Here is a 16,519-nt window from a genome sequence, read left to right as displayed (position 1 = left end):
AAAATTTTTTGCATTAATAAGCCAAATAAAAACAGGATTTTATATTTTTCTAGGACTGAAATAATATAAGTAATGGATAGATGTGATGGCTTTTTGATATGTCACTTTGGCTAGATTACTGTCCCCGGTTGCTTAGTAACACTAATCTACTGCTCCTGTGAAGGAGTTTTATAGATGTAATTAGATTCCCTAATTAGTGGACTTTTAGTGATATTTTTCTGTGTGCCTAACTTAATTAGTTAGAAAGTTTTAAAAGCAGAGCTAAAGAATTCCACCTGTGGACAACAGCTTTGGCCCTTGTTCATGGAATTCCAGCCTGCCCTACGTCTTCCCATCTTGACGGTCTGTGGACAACAGCTTTGGCCATCCTGTGAGGTTCCAATTTGCTTGTGATTTTTCCTTCCTAATGGTCTACTTTTCAGAATTTGGATTTGTTTAGCTGTCTCCACCACTGTATAAGCCCACTCCCTATGAAAAGTCCTTCAGTATGTTATCTTACTGTTATCTTATCTTGAACACTGACTGATACAACAGATAATATGTATGCAATTTGTGTACAAAATAAAATATCCCAAGGTTAATTGTTTCCAAGTTGAATAGGTTTAAGGTTTTTTCTTTTTTATTGTGTCATTTCTATAGCTTATGTAGATAAATCAGACTATCATAGTTAAATGTCATTATATTTGAAACTTTTACATATAACTCTCTTGGTCTTTTTCTACTATCAACATTCAACTTCATTTTACTTACTCATTTTGAAGAACAAACTGCATTTAGAATGATAATTGCTATAAGTGACTTACTGTCAACTACAGGATGATTTTCATTTTAAATTATAATTGGATTTAAAATATAATTGTCATGACTGCAGAGGATATGTGTTCTTTGCAAGGTTATTTATACCCTGTGTCTCCATACTGCCCAACTCGGGGCCAATCCCTGTCACCTGGGTTTAAAGTCTCCGGACGCGCAGGCTCAGTGGCCATGGCTCACAGGCCCAGCCGCTCCGCGGCACGTGGGATCTTCCCAGACCGGGGCATGAACCCGCGTCCCCTGCATCGGCAGGCAGACTCCCAACCACTGCGCCACCAGGGAAGCCCGAATAGGCCACTCTTGATCAACTTCCCTCCTCAGTGACAGCCAGCCTCATGTCTAGAAATTCAGATAAGCACTTTGTAATAAACTGACTTTGGAAAAAGTGTATCATTAATTTGTTCAATCAAAAAATTATTAAGTGTTTTCTCTGTTCGAGATTCTGTTTTAGATTCTGGGTAATTTAAGACAGTTTCAGGCTTTCAGTATGGAAGAACTTATTTAAAGGTAGAATTGAGTAAGAAATTTTAACACAATGCAATAATCTTCTTAATAAATATAAATATAACTGGGGTATAATTCTAACCCCAGTTAAATTACTTTAATAGTCTCCACATTTTCTAAATTCACTGAACACTACTGTTATTCTAGGCTCATACTGTATTACAGCAAATATATTCCAAGAAAGCAATAGACAGAATAGTAGTATACTGACTGTTCTGTTTAGAAAGAACATGTAAAGGAAGAACTTGAATGCAGATGATCTTACATGTTAGAAAAACCACAGGAATTCCTAAAATATAAAACAAGATGGGTCTTCCAAACCTGAGCATCTTAAGGATATGACAAAGATTTTGAATAATTAACTGATGTTTATCTATGTATATACATAATGAAATGAGACACTTAAGTCTTTCTATAATTACCAACTTGCTTTATTTCAGCAAAACCTGCAGAAAATATTTTATGTTCTCAGATAAAAAAGAAAAAAAATCTACTCTTCATAGTTAGCTCAAATAATGGCCTCACTAAAATTTATCTGCACATGCAGAGCATAACATATTTATGAGGGGTTCATCAAAAAATGAATTATGAAGAAGGCTGACATGATCTATCTTGCATTATTGGCAAAAGTTCCATGCACTATCTGCACCCTCTAAAATGAGGGTCTATTCTCCATTTGAAATGTTGCCTGGGCTTTATTGCAAATGTATACTCATTTCTCTCTCATGCGTTTTTCGTATTCTAATTTCTCTGTTCAGCTTACCAGTCATTACTATTATAATTATTATTGCACTTGAATTTTTTTTTACATGAGAATCATTTCTCTTTATCAAAACAAAGCATGTAATTTGTCTAATTGATATTTAATCCTATATGCCAATAAATAATATTTAAGATATATATATAATGTCTTATTCATGTTATATTTTTATACATAATACTTCTAACCAGAGAAGCGGACTTACTATTTTTATTTCTCTTGGCAGTAGCTTGGTTACGTACCAGTAAGTTCAGAAGAAGATTGTATTGTACTTCAAATATCTGTAATTTGTAATTTTTAAAAATTATTTAAAATGCACTAACATATAAACTAATCTATAAATGTTTCACCTAAACACAACTTACCTTAATATTATTTATACACAGGCCAATATATATTTTTTCTATTTATGTAATCTTACTGCTTACTGATAGATATTAGAAAGTGAACTGTCAGAGAAAATTTATAAAACCTATCGACTTAATAATGCCAATATTAAATATAAATATTAAAGCAATGTGCAATTTAAAATACCAATTGAAGTTCATAAATATGAAATCAACATGGATAAGATATTTAAGGAAAAATTAATATAAATATTTGATACTGAACATGAACTTGAAGAAGGGGTGATATTTGGATGGAGAGTGGTAAGAAATAGTCTAAGTTGTCAAAAACTTAGGTGAAAGGATAAATGACAAATTAGCTTTTTTCGAATATTTACAAAACTGACTAGAACAGTCTTACAAAATTACTGAGCTATAAATGAGTTATAAAGTATCAATTTGTATTAGGCTGTGATTATTTTCAAAAGTGTCTTCAAATACTAGAGTCTGGATTTACTAAAGTTACTAATCACCTGACATCATAAAAAAGAACAATTATTACAGTGAAACAGAGCTTAGTTTGTACTCTAGTGAATCTGGTTAATTATATTAATTACTAGCTCTGTGAACTTGGGCAAATTACCTTACTTCTGTGTCTAGCAGAAACCCTTGTACATAGTTCAATAAATACAGTTCTCATTTTCCTCATCCATTACTTTGGGGTAAAATTAAAGTAAAAAAGAAGAGGAAACAAAGTTGTACACACACAAATGAGGAGATAAAAGCTAAAAGTTATTTATAGATCAAAGACAAATTGCAGGTAGTATTTGCATATTCAAGTTAATTTCTGTATTTTGGATCTTTTGCCATAAATCTAGACACAACCTCATTTCTAAAAATATTGATGAAAAGTCATTTAGTGAGTTCTAATTGATAATCAAACACTAACTGAAAATATTGTTGTAAATCTATATTCACTGCTATTTTGTTAACAAAAGTGGAAATGTTTACACCACAAAACAAATGTTTAATTAAATTGTGCTCTGGATCCCATTTATTGATGTCAGAAGAATGAGTCAAGAATGCAATTGAACTATACATGGAGACAATATTAATATGTTAAAAATAAGTTAAGTTACATGAATTTAAATCTCACGTGACCACAAATAATTTATAAAATCAAATTATGATGTAAAAGGCAACTTTGACTTTAGCCATTAGAGGCCAAGATACATTTTTTATGCAAAATTAAAATACTATTCAATCAAACCCATCAGGATTATTATTACCATCAAATAAATGAATAACCAAATGTTGTTAACTTGCATCTCAATAGATTGGGATTTGAAAAATTGCATAGTGACATTTTGCTAGAAAATTAAACAACATAAAGATTAAAATGGAATATTAATAATGTCATAAAAAGCTTAGAAAAAGTTTATCTTTTTCTCAAAATACCGTTAAATATGTTACGATTTGATATTGACGGGTATACAGATTGCTAATATGACACTATATTTGCTTTTGTACGACTTAGATAATATCTGAATGATTTAAAAATTGGTCATACAATAGTAGCTTGTGCTGTTAACTTAATACTAAGACATTTATTTTAATAAACAAATTCTTAAAACAATATATTCTTATGTAAGTACCACCTACATCTATTTTTACAAAACTTTATATTAAATGAATTAATATGAAAAGGACACTTTTTTGCTAAAGCAAAAATGAAATAGAAGTTGCCTTAAGTTATGTTCAACATGAAAGTATATGTCAAAACAAGATTTGAGAAATTACACTTGAAATATTTTCAATTTTTCAAAAATTTTAAATAAAAGCAAGCTAATATACCTCAACAACTTAGCTAAATATTTTTAACTGTAAAATCTACAATTTTTAATATGTCTTTTCATCTATTGCCATGATTTAATAAAACTGTATTCTTTCTTTTTTTTTAACATCTTTATTGGGGTATAATTGCTTTACAATGGTGTGTTAGTTTCTGCTTTATAACAAAGTGAATCAGTTATACATATACATATGTTCCCATATGTCTTCCCTCTTGCGTCTCCCTCCCTCCCACCCTCCCTATCCCACCCCTCCAGGCTGTCACAAAGCACCGAGCCAATATCCCTGTGCCATGCGGCTGCTTCCCACTAGCTATCTACCTTATGTATTATTTCAATTATTCTTATAATGACTCTTCATCTACAAACGTATTATTTTATTAATAAATATCCATCTCCTGTTAATGTTTTCCTAACAGAGAAGGAATAAAACAAATAAAAGTGGCAGGTATCAATTCTTACTACAAGGATTGTTGCAGATCCTCTTATTCACTCATTCACTCCAAAAATATTTATTAATGCTAAACATGTACTAAGTATATTTTTGGTGCCAATTACAGAGTGGTTAATAAAAGTGGAAACAAAACAAAAATTATCTTAGTACACATTCTAGGGTTTGTCTTAGCCAAAAACATCCTGTTGTCCCATTTTTTACCAAGAGATTCACAGTTCCCTTCAGGACTCATTGAGCCCTTCGCTGGGGAATGAATCATGCTTGACCTAATGATCTCTCCTTTCATCCTCAATTCCTACCCTCCTCTGCAATGAACAGTTGTGTTCAACGGGACTTGGAAGGGAGCCAACTAGGGTACTTCTGGCAAAATCTTTCCTTGCTGATAAAGAGAGCTCTTTTATCCTTTCCTGCTGGTGGTGCTCTTATTTGAAACATATTGGAGCTTCATAGCTAGCTGAATTTAAACCATGAGAAAAGAGCCAAGAAAACGTCATTAAGGTCAACTGATACCTTCATTTATTGAGTGACTGAACTAACGTTAGAGCCACATACTTAAATACTTGTTTACATAGAAAAATAAACCATTAATTGTTAAGTAACTACTAGACAGGTATTCTATTATATCCAGTCAAATCAATTCTTATTGCTGCAGTGATAAGAAAAGTACGAGATTTATCATTAAAGTAATTTGCTTTAACTTTTGGAAAAAGCCATGGAGTAAAATGTAAATTTAAAACAGGGGACTCCATGGTTTTTCTCCTTCAATTTGTTAATATGATGTATCACATTGATTGATTTGCATATATTGAAGAATCCTTGCATTCCTGGAATATACCCCACTTGATTTCAGTCTCGACAGGTTGTGCATTTCTAAGAATTTGTCCATTTCTTCCAGGTTGTCCATTTTATTGGCATAGAGTTGCTTATAGTAATCTCTCATGCCTTTGTATTTCTGCAGTGTCAGTTGTTACTTCTCCTTTTTCATTTCTAATTCTATTGATTTGAGTCTTCTCCCTTTTATTCTTGATGAGTCTGCCTTCTAGTGGGAAGCAGCCATACAGCACAGGGAGATCAGCTCGGTGGTTTGTGACCACCTAGAGGGGTGGGATAGGGAGGGTGGGAGGGAGGGAGATGCAAGAGGGAAGAGATATGGGAATGTGTGTATGTGTATAGCTGATTCACTTTGTTATAGAGCCGAAACTAACACACCATTGTAAAGCAATTATATTCCAATAAAGATGTTAAAAATAAATAAATAAAATAAAATAGAAATAAAACAGGTGATTCTATAATCTAAATTTCATTACTGTCAGAATAATTTGTTGTACCAGTCTGTTGCTACTAGCCTTTTGGTATATCTAGTTATTTTATATTTAATGATGGGCATTGTATAGAAAAATCTACAGATTCTTTGAGGCTCTGTGCATGTCTTTTTCTCCAGAAGAATTCTAATTTGCTTCTGAGAGGCAGCTAGGCTGAATATACAAACACTCCTAGATTAGAAATATCTAGTCAGGGATCAAAGTGATTTGATCTGGGCTTCAGCCCTTATGAGAGCTGGACTTTATTCTGTTAACCAAGGTGTATCACTTTCGAGATTCATCCCAAAGCCTTACAGAGCTACCTACCCTGTACCTATCTTCCTGGGTAACCTTGAATTTTAATCTGTATTCCCCTGTCCCATGATTCAGGTGAGTTCTGCCCTGCATCTCAGCTGTGTACCAGAATCATCAAATCCCGTATAGAGGGAAAGAAGTCTGAAATTTTGGGCTCACTTCTCTCAGCTTCTCTCTTTTCCTATTCTATTTGTACATTTTTTTCACTGACTTGGCAAATGTCAGCTTAATTTTAATATCTGTTCAGGTTAATTAGTCATCACCTAGAAGAGAATTATTCCAAAACACTAATCTGTCACACCAAAATATAGCTACTCTGAATTCATATTAAATATTGTGGCAGAGGGAGACATACGTAGAAATTTAACGTAAGTCCATAGGGTTGAACTAAAAAAAAGAAAAACTGAAAAAAAATCCTTGTGGCATTCTTTATGCAGAAGAACTGCACTTACCCCCTTGCCTAAACATTGACTACTTTTCTAAGGAAAATACACGAAGTAGGTAATTTGTAATCATATTTCTATCCAAGTAGACAATAATTACATATTTTGAAATAAAACTTTGCTTAGAATCCAGCTTTTCGTGTTTGTTACTGCAATAAGATGGATTTGGGCCAAATTAACTCCTGTAAATCAATAAGACATTTTTAGGTCTTATATTTTTAGGTCTATTTTTAGATCAACAGACATCACCTTAGTATCCCATATAGTATTATATAATCACAGCGCCTTTACATTACTTCAAGTTCTTATTACTTCATAATATAAAAATATTTTTTTTCATTTTATACAAACAGCATAATATTTTGGCAAGATGCATTTTGAATTACTGCATTTTAGTGTCAGGTCCATTCAACAGAGACTGTGTAACTTGTTAAAATCATCATAACCATTTTTCATTTTAAAAAGAAATAAAGTTGACATTTTGCTATCTTCATAGTTTGCTATCAAAATGACACATTAAGATTGGGCACAATAAAATATTAATTACTGTAACGATTAAAAACAAGAGTGGTGGGGCTTCCCTGGTGGCGCAGTGGTTGAGAGTCCGCCTGCCGATGCAGGGGACATGGGTTGGTGCCCCGGTCCGGGAAGATCCCACATGCCGCGGAGCGGCTGGGCCCGTGAGCCATGGCCGCTGAGCCTGCGCGTCCGGAGCCTGTGCTCCGCAACGGGAGAGGCCACAGCAGTGAGAGGCCCGCGGACCGGAAAAAAAAAAAAAAAAAAAAAAAAAAAAACAAGAGTGGTAGTAATAATCATAATGGTAATCAATTTTTATTTTATTTATTTATTTTGGCCATACCACGCAGCTTGTGGGATCTCAGTCCCCTGACCAGGGAGGGACTGCACCCAGGCCTTCAGCAGTGAGAGCATGGAGTCCTAACAACTGGACTGCCAGGGAATTACCATCAATTTGTATTTTTAAAACAAATAATGTTCGAAATATGTGTCCATAGTATGATCCGGGACTATCATACTATGATATGTGTATATGTATATGTGTGTATATATATATACATATATGTATATATATATGCATGTATATATATGAACATATATATACATGCATATATATGAACATATATGTATATATATATGTTCACATACATATATATTATGGATATCATTTTCTTTAAACTCATTACTGTCAACAGAGATCAGAGTTTGGGGGGTGGGGAGGGGTGGTAGGCTGAGTAATGGCCCCAAAGAATATCCAGGTTTTCATCCCTGGAACCTATGAATGTGACCTTACAGGGCAAAGGGACTTCACAGATATAATTAAGAATCTAGAGGTGGAGAGATTATTCTAGGTATCTGGATGGATTCTAAATATAATCAGAGGTGTCTTTATAAGAGGGAGACAGAGAGAAAAGGAGAAAGCAATGTGGGGACAAAGGTAGAGAGAGGAATGATGGACCACCCAGAACTGGGAGAAGCATGATATGAATTCTTACCTGGAACCTCCAAAGAGACAGCCCTCTGACACGTTGTCTGTAGCTTCATAAGACTTATTTCACACTTCTGGCCTGTAGAATTATAAGAGAAAAAATTTCTTTTGTTCTGACCTACAATGTTTGTGGTAACGTTTTACAATGGTAATAGAAAACTGATACAGGTGGTGTCTCAATGCAAGGACAATTTAACTTTTGAGTTAGGCTCTAGAGGACAGGTAATTCAGATGAATAAAATATAACACAAGGAAGACTGAAATATATAAATATAGCATTAAAACTTGTGCATTAGACAAGGTTCTTCAGAAAAACAGGACCAATACAATATGTATATACACAGAAAGGGATCTATTTTAAGGAATCGGCGCATGCAATTATGGAGGCTGGCAAGTCTAAAACCTGCAGAGTCGACCAAGGGAAGAGGCTGGAGACCTAGGGAAGAGCTAATGTTGCAGTTCATGACCAAAAACCATCTGCTGGAAAATTCCCTTCTGCTCTCGGTAGGTCAGTCTTTTGTTCTATTCAGGCTTTCAACTTATTGGGTGAAGCCCACCTACATTATGGAGAGCAATCTGCTTTACTCACAGTCTACCTATTTAAATTGATTCTTGTCCAAAAATACCATCAGAGAGACATCCAGAATAATGTTTAGCCCAATATCTGGAAACCGTGGCCCAGACAAAAACTCAAGCACGTCTATTTCCTTTATACCACATGGGTAGAACTTGACATGTTCTATATAATAATTATTGTTCTACATCTTAACATTACCCTCTGAGATGTGACTCCCTTAATGGCAAAAATTATCTTCCTTGGCATCCCCTGTGCAACTTGGTCTAGTAGCTCAAATAGTATATAAACATTCAAATAATTAGTCTTAATTCTGAGCCTCAGCTTCATCACTTATCAGGTGTGTGACCCTTGATAATTCACTCAGAATTACTTGAAATTCAGTATTATATTCTAATATGAGGATAATAATAGCCACCTGAGTTAATTAAGAGTTTTTTAGCTTGTAAGTGACAGAACACACCTAGTTCATATGGGATAGGAAAGTATTAGAAGATTTGTTGGACAATCTGATGTACTCAGGACTCAAGGAACACACTGAACAGTTAAGCTTCAAAAAAAGTCATGTAGGGCAGCTTAAGCAGGAAAGATTAATGGTCATTCCCTGTAGAATACCTACAATAAAATGTTTAAATAATCTTCAATCTAGGAGTACAAGGAATCTTCCCCAAGACGATGAAGGGCATCTATATAAAAACCTACAGCTATTATTTTACTTTCATATTATTTTACTTTCAGCAGTGAAAGATAGAATGCCACTGGAATCTGCTTCCTTTTGTCACTGATCTTCATATTCTTTACTGCATTTCATTTACATAAAAAACAATTACTATTCTTGAAACCATTTAACATGCTCGTGATAAACAAAACAAAATCCTATCTCCACTAGTAGCAAGAAAGGGAAAAGACATGAAAAGACAAATGTGGTTGGGAGTCCTCAAGACCACTCCCAGATTCAATAAATTTCCTAGAAGGACTCATAGAATTCAGAAAAGCTGTTAACTTATGGTTATAGTCAACTATAGCAAAGGGACTAAAAACAGGAATGGAAAAGGATACATAGGCTAAGATCCAAGAGCACTGAGGCACAAGTGTCCGTCCAGTTGTCCTCTCTCAGTGGAATCATACAGATAGTGCTTAGTTCTCCTAGCAGTGATGTGTGGCAACACGATGGGGCACTGCCAACCAAGGAAAGCTCACAGGAACCTTGGTGTCCAGGGATATATTGGGGGTCAGTTGCATTGGCATGGCTATCCACTCATGTACTTTCCATCTCCAGTTTCTCCTAAGGTCAAACTGATACCACGTGATCCGAGTCCCCAACCCCAGACCATATTGCTAGCAATAAACTATCCAGTATGGCCCAAGAACTGCCTCCATAAAGCATATTCTTAGCTTAAAGTAACTGGTGTGGCCCATGGCCTCAGGTAAACAAAGACACGGTTAACAGGAAATAATCAAAGGCTTAAAGATGATATCCCAGGATCTGGGAAAAGCCCAAACCTCTCTGTGGAACGTGCAGAGTTAGGAAAACCCAAACCTGCTGAGATAACTCTTTGTTTCATAAGAGAGAACCCCAAATATTATTCAGGAGGTCTAGTACAGTCTAACAGTTAAAAAAAAAGAAACACACACACACACACAAATATTAGTGATATTTCCTTTCTCCTTTTCTGGGAAATAAACTTACTTATAAATTAAACATTTCTGCTAAGCCAAACAATGGCAGTTTGACCTTGGTTGCTCCACTAATTGTCATGTAATGTCTTGAGACTCATTAGCATTATCTTACCTTTCCAGACCATCTGGCATTTGATAGAACTAGGTATAAAAAGTACAAACAAAATGATTTTTCTGTACTTCTAGGTCACTCTGGCATGAAAGTCTATTCTATTTTCATGCTTCTGCACATGTACTAATACAGACATTAATGGCAAAAATTGTTTTTATAATGACATGAAAAGTAAATTAATCACTGACATAGTAGAACAAGGAGACGCAGGGAAAGTTTTTAGTGTGGATTCTTCAAATTGAAGTGAAAATTCTTCAAATTCTAGATCATCATTAATGTTATACTTCTTGCTCAACAAAAATGTTAATGGATAGAAAGATACAAAGATAACAAGGTCATCTTGACAACTTACTTAATGTTTCAAAAAATCATAAATGATGTTATTTTCTTTCTCCCATTTACATAGAGGAAAGGATAAATAATAGTTCGTTAGAAAACTATATTCAACAGTTATTTGTGAAATTTTAGAACTGTAAAATAATTCTCTTGTATGAGAAACCAGCCACTTGTCAAGAAGTTTTACAGGATGGTGTTACTGTGGCAAATTCTGTGTTCTTCCATTATATCTGAGGGTCCTGAAACTTATTTCATCAAGGGAGAGCATGTTTTCCAATTTTATGGAGATACTAATTTATACAAATTACCATATGTTGGTATTCTCATTCAAAGAGTCTTTTCCTTTCAGGATGACCACTGTTTTAATGGGTACTCTGAACAAAAAGCATTATCTAGCTAAATAGAGTCTGGCTTACAGCCGTAAAATCAGCCATTCTGTCTATCTAATTACTGAGAGTCATTGATGGCAGACACTCATTTATGGGCAGAATGTGAAACACAAAGATCCATACACCCCCAGTCCCATATGTCCATTGCCTCACATCTCCCTCAAATTTCTGTGTTCCATTTCTTTCAGTCTTATTCATTCCAAGCTTCTGACAACTACCCAAGACATTCCAGTTGCTCAAGAGGTATCATATATCCTCACCTCTTACTATTTTCCCACATCTACAAGTTAGTTATCTAAGTATATTGCTTTCAGCTCTGCTACTAAGAATACTTTTCTTCATGATTGTCTTTCAGGGCCATGTGAAAGTGGGGATATATCAGATAGAATGTATCAGCAATCTATTTCCAGCTATTCCTCCAGTCTATCTGGGAAATTGAGCCAAACACCTTCCGTTCTTTTCGTTGTTCATAGAAAAGCCTCTAGGAGACCACTGATATGATTAGAAGGAGAGGCCCTGCCCATGAAGAAAGTAGATGAAATGGGAGCCTTGGTCATCAGATCATGTAGTTTACTTGATCCTCTGGACATTATAAAATCTTAACCTGGACAAACTCTGTCATAATTTTATTAATAAGTTATTGTTTAATAACAAACTACCCCTAAATATAGTGATTTAAAAGAACGATCATTTATTTTACTCATGCATCTGTGAGTAGTTGAAAGTCAGATGATCTATGTGGGGTTAAACTTTGAGTTCAAGCTGCAGATTGGGTCTATGTGCCCTCTATCCTCCTTGAACCAGTGAACTAACTGTAGCAGGTTTTTCTCAAGGCAATGATAAACCAAGAGATCAGTTTTGGGGCTGCACATTTTCGGCAATTTTTAATTGATAGATGTGGTCCGTGTTCACCTTCCTTGAATCTTGGCTAATCTGTGACTGCTTTGACAAATAAAACAAAAGTGCCATTATGGGGAGACCTTCAAGATGGCAGAAGAGTAAGACGCAGAGATCACCTTCCTCCCCACAAATACATCAGAAATACATCTACATGTGGAACAATTCCTACAGGACACCTACTGAACGCTGGCAGAAGACCTCAGACCTCCCAAAAGCCAAGAAACTCCCCACGTACCTGGGTAGGGCAAAAAAAAAAGACAAAACAGAGACAAAAGAATAGGGACGGGACCTGCACCAGAGGGAGGGAGCTGTGAAGGTGGAAAGGTTTCCACACACTAGGAAGCCCCTTCGCAGGCAGAGACTGTGGGTGGCGGAGCGGGGAAAGCCTCGGAGCCACGGAGAAGAGCACAGCAACAAGGGTGCGAGGGGCAAAGAGGAGAGATTCCCGCATAGAGGATCGGGGCCAACCGGCACTCACAAGTCCGAAAGGCTTGTCTGCTCACCCAACGGGGCAGGCGGAGGTCGGATCCCTTAAGACGCAGAGATCACCTTCCTCCCCACAAATACATCAGAAATAAATCTACATGTGGAACAATTCCTACAGGACACCTACTGAACGCTGGCAGAAGACCTCAGACCTCCCAAAAGCCAAGAAACTCCCCACGTACCTGGGTAGGGCAAAAAAAAAAGACAAAACAGAGACAAAAGAATAGGGACGGGACCTGCACCAGAGGGAGGGCGCTGTGAAGGAGGAAAGGTTTCCACACACTAGGAAGCCCCTTCGCAGGCAGAGACTGTGGGTGGCGGAGGGGGGAAGCCTCGGAGCCGCGGAGAAGAGCACAGCAACAAGGGTGCGAGGGGCAAAGCGGAGAGATTCCCGCATAGAGGATCGGGGCCAACCAGCACTCACAAGCCCGAAAGGCTTGTCTGCTCACCCAACGGGGCAGGCGGAGGTCGGATCCCAGGGAGAGGACTGGGGTTGGCGGCGTGAACACAGCCTGAAAGGGGTAGTGCGCCACGGCTAGCCGGCAGGGAGTCCGGGGAAAAGTCTGGACCTGCTGAAGAGGCAAGAGACTTTTTCTTCCCTCTTTGTTTCCTGGTGCGCGAGGAGAGGGGATTAAGAGTGTTGCTTAAAGGAGCTCCAGAGACGGGTGCGAGCAGCGGCTAAAAGCACGGACCACAGAGATGGGCATGAGACGCTAAGACTGCTGCTGCTGCCACCAAGAAGCCTGTGTGCGAGCACAGGTCATTATCCACACCCCCCTTCCGGGGAGCCTGTGCAGCCCGCCACTGCCAGGGTCCCGGAATCCAGGGACAACTTCCCCGGAAGAACGCATGGCATGCCCCAGGCTGGTGCAACATCACGCTGGCCTCTGCCACCGCAGGCCCGCCCCGCACTCCGTGCCCATCCCTCTCCCCGGCCTGAGTGAGCCAGAGCCGCTGAATCAGCTGCTACCTTAACCCCGTCCTGTCTGAGCAAAGAAAAGAAGCCCTCAGGTGACCTACACACAGAGGCGGGACCAAATCTAAAGCTGAACCCCAGGAGCTGTGCGACAGAGAAGAGAAAGGGAAATCTCTCCCAGCAGCCTCAGGAGCAGTGGATTAAAGCTCCACTATCAACTTGATGTACCTGCATCTGTGGGATACCTGAATAGACAACGAATCATCCCAAAATTCAGACGAAGGACTCTCAGTGATATTTGTCTGCATATCTTTGCTTTTACCATTTGACCTAGGGTTCCTGTCCATGTTTTTGTTTTTGTTTTTTAACACTACAGAATTTTAGCACTTGTTATCATTGGTGGATTTGTTTCTGCTTTGGTTGCTCTCTTCTTTCTTTTTATTTTTTTTAATTACTTTTCAATTTTTATTATTATTTTTTTTTGCGGTACGCGGGCCTCTCACTGTTGTGGCCTCTCCCGTTGTGGAGCACAGGCTCCGGACGCACAGGCTCAGCGGCCATGGCTCATGGGCCCACCCGCTCCGCAGCATGTGCGATCTTTCCAGACCGGGGCACGAACCCATGTCCCCTGCACTGGCAGGCAGACTCTCAACCACTGCGCCACCAGGGAAGCCCCAATTTTTATTGTTTTTAATAATTTTTTAAATTTTATTTTAATAACTTTCTTTCTTTCTTTCTTCCTCTCCTTCTTTTTTTCTCACTTTTCTTCTGAGCTGTGTGGCTGACAGGGTCTTGGTGCTCTGGCCAGGTGTCAGGCCTGTGCCTGTGAGGTGGGAGAGCCGAGTTCAGGACACTGGTCCACCAGAGACCGCCCAGCTCCACGTAATACCAAATGGCAAGAGCTCTACCAGAGATCTCCATCTCAAAGCTAAGACCCAGCTCCACTCAATGACCAGCAAGCTACAGTGCTGAACACCCCATGCCAAACAACTAGCATGACAGGAACACCACCCCACCCATTAGCAGAGAGGCTGCCTAAAATCATAATAAGGTCACAGACACCCCAAAACACATCACTGGATATGGTCCTTCCCACCAAAAAGACAAAATCCAGCCTCATCCACCAGAACACAGGCACCAGTCCCCTCCACCAGGAAGCCTACACAACCCACTGAACCAACCTTAGCCACTGGGGTCAGACACCAAAAACAATGGGATCTATGAACCTGCAACCTGCAAAAAGGAGACCCCTAACACAGTGAGATAAGCAAAATGAGAAGACAGTGAAACACACAGCAGATGAAGCAGCAAGGAAAAAACCCACCGGACCAAACAAATGAAGAGGAATTAGGCAATCTACCTGAAAAAGAATTCAGAGTAATGATAGTGACGATGATCCAAAATCTTGGGAACAGAATGCAGAAAATATAAGAAACGTTTAACAGTATCATATTTTGGGTCACAAACCAAGCCTTAGTAAACTTAAGAAAATTGAAATAGTATCAAGCATCTTTTCCAACAACAATGCTATGAGACTAGATATCAATTACAGGAGAAAAAAACTGTAAAGAACACAAACACAGGGAGGCTAAAGAATGCACTACTAAATAACCAAAGATCACTGAAGAAATCAAAGAGGAAATCAAAAAGAAAACCTAGAAACAAATGTAAAAAAACCCCAAAGGTAGCAGAAGGAAAGAAATCAAAAGATCAGATCAGAAATAAATGAAAAAGAAATGAAGGAAACAATAGCAAAGATCAATAAAACTAAAAGCTGGTTCTTTGACAAGAGAAACAAAATTGATAAACCATTAGTGAGAATCATCAAGAAAAAAAGGGAGAAGACTCAAATCAATAGAATTAGAAATGCAAATGGAGAAGCAACAACTAACACTGCAGAAGTACAAAGGATCATGAGAGATTACTACAAGCAACTCTATGCCAATAAAGTGGACAACCCAGAAGAAATGAACAAATTCTTAGAAAAGCAGAACCTTCTGAGACTGAACCAGGAAGATTCATCTCAGTAGATGCAGAAAACTATAAGATACTGATGAAAGAAATTAAAGATGATACAAACAGATGGAAAGATATACCGTGTCCTTGGACTGGCAGAATCAACATTGTGAAAATGACTATACTCCCAAAAGCAATCTACAGATTAAATGCAATCTTCCAGTCATGACACACTGAGCATAAGAGTCTCCCAGTCAAGCCCTGCCCAAATTTCTGAACCACAAAAGTATGAGATATAATGAAATGGTTGTTGTTTTAAGTTACTGCTAGAGCTGCGGTCCCCAACTTTTTGGCACCACCAGTTTCGTGGACGACAGATTTTCCCCAGACGAGGTGGCAGGGGTGGGGGGTGGTTCAGGTGGCAATGCCAGCGATTGGGGAGCAGCAGATGAAACTTGGCTTGCTGGCCCACTGCTCACCTCCCGCTGTGCAGCCCACTTCCTAACAGGCTGAGGACCAGAAGCGGTCCACAGCCAGGGGGCTGGGGACCCCTGTCCTAAAGGGTAAGGAATAGAGGCAGGCAGTTTTATTTATTTCTTTTTTCAGTTTTTTAATTGATTTTTATTGTAGTATAGTTGATTTACTATGTTGTGTTCATTTGGGTTTTTTTTTAAGAGTTTTTTTGATGTGGACCATTTTTTTTAACATCTTTATTGGAGTATAATTGCTTTACAATGGTGTGTTAGTTTCTGCTGTATAACAAAGTGAATCAGCTATACATATACATATGTTCCCATATCTCCTCTCTTTTGCGTCTCCCTCCCACCCTCCCTATCCCACCCCTCTAGGTGGTCACAAAGCACCGAGCTGATCTCCCTGTGCTATGCGGCTGCTTCCCAC

Source organism: Neophocaena asiaeorientalis, unplaced genomic scaffold (assembly GCF_003031525.2).
Source record: "Neophocaena asiaeorientalis asiaeorientalis breed wild unplaced genomic scaffold, Neophocaena_asiaeorientalis_V1.1 scaffold25, whole genome shotgun sequence".
Taxonomy (NCBI): Eukaryota; Metazoa; Chordata; class Mammalia; order Artiodactyla; family Phocoenidae; genus Neophocaena; species Neophocaena asiaeorientalis.
This window is presented reverse-complemented; position numbering follows the sequence as displayed.